The 6,902-nt window shown below is 37.4% G+C and overlaps 1 pseudogene; it reads right to left on the bottom strand.

The window, feature by feature from the left end:
• Positions 1 to 3,786: 3,786 nt before the first annotated feature.
• On the bottom strand, positions 3,787 to 5,255 carry LOC112066781 (developmental pluripotency-associated protein 3-like; annotated as a pseudogene).
• Between the last annotated feature and the right edge of the window lie 1,647 nt (positions 5,256 to 6,902).

The following is a 6,902-nucleotide window of genomic DNA, read 5'->3' as shown; positions in this document are numbered from 1 at the left end:
CTACTATTAATATGGTGTTCTGAAAAGCTGAACATGAAAAAAAGACAAAACAAGAAAAAAATGGCAAGGGTGATGGGAAGGAGGAGGCAAGAAAATGTATAGTCCATAAAAACCATATTGTAAAATTTTATAAAATCAGGAAAGTATATTTTACTTATATTTAAATAAGAACTCATTATGATAAAGTTTTAGGAAATACTTAGTACTGTTTCTGCCAAGCTTTTTGTCAGTGCTCTTCTGTGTCTCACCAGGATCTTATTCGTTTACATTATCTAAGATTATTGTGTATTTATGACTAATAATGAGTAATCATGCATTCTTAATGGAATTGTCATTATCTTTGTGTTTCCTTTCCTACACTCTTCACATTTAATTATTCACATCTAATTGTACCTAATAATTCTCCAGCCTCTTGTTTTGCCATTTAAAATCTATATGATAGAGAAAACAGTAGAGATAATAAATCTCAAATATATATTTTCAGCCCTGATTTCTGATTCTTCTTTAAAGGAACTTCATTTTCATTTCTACTATGACTTTTGGAAATATCTCAGAGACATGTGAAACCCCACATGTCTGTAGTGGGCCTAGCTTGTTGCTGTCAGGCTATGAACCATTCCTCTGTTCCAATGGTCTCTATTTCAATAAAAAGTACCAAAATCCACCAAATTTCTGAAGCCAGAAAGCTTGAGGCCTTCTTGACTCGTCCCTCCTCATGCTTTGTACATCCAATCACTAATTTTCTTTTGAATCGTCAACTAGTCTGTATCCTGATTGAATGCTGATGCCTCCATAACTGTATCTGCAACCCTAAGATTTTTTGTTAAAACTTTAACATTTTATTATACTTTCTAAAATTGCTCCTTGGATGTTTGATAAGCAAATCACTCTTCAAATGCCCAAATCAGACTTGCAATCACCTTCCACACACCTACCTATTCCTCACCAGCGTTTACTTCTTAGTAGGTAGCCTTATCATCCACTCAGTTGCTCAAACTAAAAATCTAAAAGTGATCTGTTGATTTGTGTTTCTTTTATTCCTTCACATCTAATATGCAGTTATTCAATAAATCCTCTAGGAGATATTCCAGATAGGAGGACTGTACCAACTCTACTGCTAAAATGCTGGTCTGTGCCACAGTACACTTGTCTCTGGACTACGGCAACAAACTTCTGAATAATCTTTCTGTAACCAGGCTGGTACTTTAGAGTTCAGATTGAGTTTTCCACATAATACATTTGACTATGTTACTTTTTGATTAACATCTACCAAGATTGCTGATCCACTAGTACCTTACCATAGCTGACCCTTGAAAAACACAGGGGTTAGGGGTGCCAACCGTCTGCATAGTCAAAAATCTAACTGTAACCTATAGCTGAACTTCCCTGTACAGAGTTCCTCTATTTTTGAGGTTCTTCCATAGCCTCAGTTCTAATTCCACACATTCAACCAACCACGCATTGTGTAGTACTGTAGTATTTACTGTTGAAAAATATCTGCTTATAAGTTCAAATCCATGTTGTTCAAGGGTCAAGTGTATTGATATCAGAAGAGAATGCAAATTTTTAATCTCGATTTAAAAGAAGTAAATAATCTGACTCATCACTATTTACTGGGGCTCAGTTCCCACCCCTTTTCATTCTATCCCTCTATCTCAGCCACATTTGCTGTGGTATGATGCATAATCGACCCCAAATAGGCCACTCTTGATCCCCATAACTGTGAATGTTACCCTACATGAAAAAAATAACTCTGTAGCTGTGATTAAGTTAAGGATCTTGAGATGAGAAGATTATTCTGGATTGTCCAAATGGGCCATAAATGCAATCACAAATGTCCTTTACAAAAAGGAGGCAGAAGCAGATTAGACTCAGAAGAGAAGGTGCAATATGATTGTGGAGGCAAAAACTAGAGTGCTGTGGCAACAAGCCAAGGAATGCTGGCCGCCATCAGAGCTGGAAGAGGCCAGGGCAAGGGCAAGAAACGGACTCTGGCTTACAGCCTCTGGAGGGAGGGCAGCCCACTTGGCACCCTGATTTTAGCCCAGTGACTTTGGATTTCCAGCCTTCAGAACTACGAGAGAACACATTTCTGTTGTTTTAAAACACTGTGATCATTTGTTACAGCATCCATAGGAAACTAATATCCTTACTTTCTTCTGTGTCTGTTTCATACAGTTTGCATTTACTGATTTTTGTTTTGTTTTGTTTTGGTGAGTGTTTTGTTCAACCATGTTCTTAGATTATGAGATCTCATAAGCTTATAAATTTAACAGGATTGCAACAGAATTAAGTTTGTTCTTTTCACTAGTCAATGATTTTCAAATGCATACAGTAGTCAAGATGACCCTGCATCTGGGAAAAACTTGCAAGTTTAACGAAACCTCCAGATGACCCTACATTCACCCATGCTGTAGACCATGATGGTTTGGGTAGTTCTAAATAGAATAAAAAATTCTTAAATGTTTAATGAGTTATGGGATCTTTATATTTTTTAAAGTGTAAAACAGGCACTACTGACATTTTGACTTTGAGACATGTTCTTGTTGGGGGCTGTCTTATATCTATATAGTGTAGATACATCATGTATAGCTTATACATATATACCCACGTAAACATGTTTTTGTGTATATTTTATACATACACACTCTGAAGACCGAGTTTGGTAGATATTAATATTTAATGTTACTGTTGAACTTCTTTGCTGTTTATTTGCATAACCCTCCAGGTTTGGGCTGTTTCTGCTTCTACTGAATTCTGAATACCAACAGGTTGTTGTTCCTTACCTACTACCTTATAAGGATGGCTTTTATTCTTTACCCCAGGTCTCCAGCTGCTTTGCTTAGGTACCCAATTCTTCAATATCTTTTTAAATTGAACTAAACATAGCTGGAGAGCAGAAGACTAATTTTACATATCTCTTGTATCCCACAAAGAAATCCAGGCCTGTGTACACAAGGGTCATGAAAGAAAATAACTGAAGTAAAACACCATTGAATTGCATCTTCCCATACTATTTACATACCACTACCATTCTTTCAATTCTCTCCAATCATCACCAACCTGTTAACTTCCCTTCTACTTCTCTCCATTTTGACATCTCTTCCAAGAGGTTAATATGTGCAAATATCTGTGCCCTTGTTTTCTAACCTTACCCAAATATATAAAACTTCCCTTCCAAGAGGACAATATCACACACACAAAAATAGAATGCCAGATATTTACATCCTGAGTATGCGATGGGGGCAAGTGTTATTCATTTAAAATATAGCTAACAAAAACAAGTCTAAAATGACAAGAATTTTTTTTAAAGGTACTCAAATATGTCTCAAATTTTAATAAGATCCTCTATACACACATTTGCTACTGAAAACTTTTATTACAATTCAACACGCTGCTCTAACAGTGCTCTGGCCAAGCCACCCAGTGTTTTCTTTACATTCCTTCCACACAAGATAATTTGTTTCAAATTCTCGATATTGGGTTTCGTTTTACAGGGACTTCAGCCTTCTAAAACAGGCAGTACCTAAGACCTATTAGTGCTCCTTTGTGTCAAATCAAAGTGGAACTAAAGTATATTCAAGTCATTCAGATGCAAGTTACATAGATTCCTTATAAGTTACTTGTATTAAGGTAGAAAAGAGATGCAAGAAAAAAAGACATCACAGAACTTACAGGTTATCAAAATATTGGTACCCAATCTGCCCTAGTGTAGAGTAGCTTTCCCAAGCTGCTTCATAATGATCCTAAAATTACTAGCAGGAAAAAATAGTACAAGAATAAAGTTTATGGCTCATCCGACCCTGTATCATAACTACTGCCGTAACTGTTGTTGTAATTATTCTCATACTTATCCTCAGAAGGATCTCTATGATACAGGCAATAATGACAGCTACATAAATCTTTCCATTCTTGATTGAGTCTCAACATCCTTCTGCTGAGGTTCTCTTTGAGACTCAGACAGAGAAAGTCATTTGCTATAGCAATTTTTAATATATTGAATCACCCTTTCCATCCTTTCTCTCCAAGCAATTTACAATGTCCTCCCCCCCTCCTCCTGTAGATTAAGTCTCCGTCCAGTCTGTTGAGGTGAATATTCTGGTAGAGTGGATAGCAATTTGCTACTAGGGTTGAGAGTCAAGTTACTGAGGTTCTTTATTAACACTGCAGAGATAGGTTGAGAGGCAGCTAGAATTGCCTGGGAATTTTCACCGATGGACATTTGAGGAGACTCCAGGGTCCAGGTTGGGTTAACCTCTGATGAATCCACTGGGAGTCTAGTCACAGCTTGAAGCTCCTCCTAGATTTTTGGATTCCAGTGGAAGGTGATGGTTTACTCAAACTGCTACAAAGTAGCCTGGAAGAACTATAGAGCCAAGAAACAGGGGGATAAATCCAAGCTCTGACACACCGTGGTGAGGGAAAAATCCCTGCATTTACTGTTGGTTTGACTTGGAATGCTCTTCATCCAGGTCTAATCATAGATGGATTGTCTCATCATTTAGTTAATTAACAGCTCAAAATTTTCCTTTCAGAAAAGTTTTCTCTAGTCATCCTGGATAAATAACATCTGTCTTCCAACTACCTTCAGTCACGGGAATCATGAGGCTTTCCCTTTACTTTTCGAGTAACAGCACACCAGAATGGTTTGTTGTGTTTTTTTTTGCTTTCATTTATTTATTAATGTCTTTATTGGAGTATAATTGCTTTACAACGGTGTGTTAGTTTCTGCTTTATAACAAGGTGAATCAGCTATATGTATACATATATCCCCATATCCCCTCCCTCTTGCATCTCCCTCCCACCCTCCCTATTCCACCCCTCTAGGTGGTCACAAAGCACCGAGCTGATCTCCCTGTGCTATGCGGCTGCTGCCCACTAGCTATCTGTTTTACGTTTGGTAGTGTATATATGTCCATGCCACTCTCTCACTTCGTCCCAGCTTACCCTTCCCCTGAGCAAAGCCAATCTTTAGGGGAAAGAAAACAACAGGAAATATGCAGGGACCTATTTCTTCTCTTTATTCAATAGCGTATACTGAGGACAATATTTTAGGAAGTAAATTTACTTACCTTAAGGAATTTTAAAAAGCTAAAACTGTAGACCATATAGGTCTTAACATTCTCTTGGCAGACACTGAATACATAGCAAATAAGATACATTCTGTGCCTACTTGCTTTTCCACTTCTCAAAGCCACCATCCTCTGTTTTGGTGATGTGAGCAGGATGCATTCTGTAAAATAAGGTTCATACATGCGTACTAACATACAAAGTAACAAAAAACCGTTGGCAACAATTCAATACATCATACCAAAACATGCTACCCAGAAATATAACTTTTATTTAGAAACTTCCCATGTAGGAACTATGGCAGCAACTTACTCAATAGACCTTGTCTGATCCAAAAGTGCTTGTACCTACATTGTGACTTCAGTAATGGACTGTAATGAATTTTCCCCAAACAACCATTGTGTAACTGTTTCCACATCTTCATAAGAAATTCGTCTTTAAGGAGGAAGTAGGAATTCAATATTCAAGACATTTGGAAGGAGAGAGTCAATAAAGTGATAAAGATGAGATGGATGGTTAAGAGGAAAGTAGTGCTTGTGCAGTGTTGCATAACAGCTTATTGAGAAGGGCTTTTAAAAAGTTATTATTCTATTCTACTGAAAGTACTGATATTAAGAAACCATTTTTTTAACTGAAAATTTTTAACTCCCAATATTTTCCTGTGTGCCAGTTTCTTCAGGTTCTCAACACTGAAATAGTATACTGTGAAGTTTTTGCACTCACTCAGCAGTTCTGTGACTTGGAAATGATCTACTTGAAAAATGCTGGAGGCCTGTTTTAGTGGGAGAGTGGGAGGAGACCCTTCACGCTCACCACTATACAGGTGTAGTGTTGTTAGGAGAGGATTTTTTACCATCTTTATATGGGTGTAAGTGGCCAGAAAAGCAGGTCTGAGCAGAATTTATTCTCTAAATGGAAGTAAAGATGAGCAGGGAGTCCCAACTGAGAGGCAAGATAATTCAACCCAGCAGATATATGACTGCAGGTTGCTTATAAATAAAAAGCAAGTTCAATCAATTGGAAATGTGAACATTACCCCAAAAAATCGCATATGTTCATTTATTGGCTTATTTGACTAATTCTGCTGAATGCAACCAATCTCCTCTCGTAGCTGACACCAACAATCTACTTCCTGCAAATTCCCTGCTGACTCCATTCATGCTCCAACACCCCAACATCTACGTTCAACCTCCCCGCCTCAAGGATGCCCTCTTTTCTCCCTATGACGTTGGACATCACACCCATTGGGTCAGCTTTCCAGGCCGAATCCTCCTTAATCAACTTGAACTCTAAACTCTTACTAGGCTGCTGGAGAGTCTCATCTCTCCTTTGCATGCAGATACTTACCTACTTTGCTCAGTCACCCACAGTAGTTTTTGAACTAAATTGTTTCAGAAGGAAAGGAAAGGGAATGATGAAGAGGAGTAGATAAAAATCAAGATTTTGATTTTTGAGCTTCAAAATTATTCTTGATTTTTAGATGACTAACAAGTGGTAATAGCTAGATGTAAGAACAAAGCAGTTGCAATCACTGGAACTAGGTTGACATATGTAAATATTAGGTATTCATTCTTCATTTCATTTAATTGATTGCACATGAGTTGACATTTTGTTTTTTGTTTAATGATTTGTTTTATTGATGACTATTCCCATGATTAATTACATAAGCTATTTATGCCAATGGGAACTCGGGGCATCCAGGGTGGAGGGTAAAAAATTTGATCAGTTAATGGAATGGACATATAACCTTAAGTCAACAATATTAATCAGAGTAACGCAGGATCAAGAAAAGAAATATTATTTAGTAGTAGTCTGAGGGGAAAAAAGAGTCA

The sequence above is a fragment of the Physeter macrocephalus genome, chromosome 8 (assembly GCF_002837175.3).
Source record: "Physeter macrocephalus isolate SW-GA chromosome 8, ASM283717v5, whole genome shotgun sequence".
Lineage (NCBI taxonomy): Eukaryota > Metazoa > Chordata > Mammalia > Artiodactyla > Physeteridae > Physeter > Physeter macrocephalus.
Note: the sequence above shows the minus strand (reverse complement) of the source record. Positions and strands in the feature narration are given on the sequence as shown.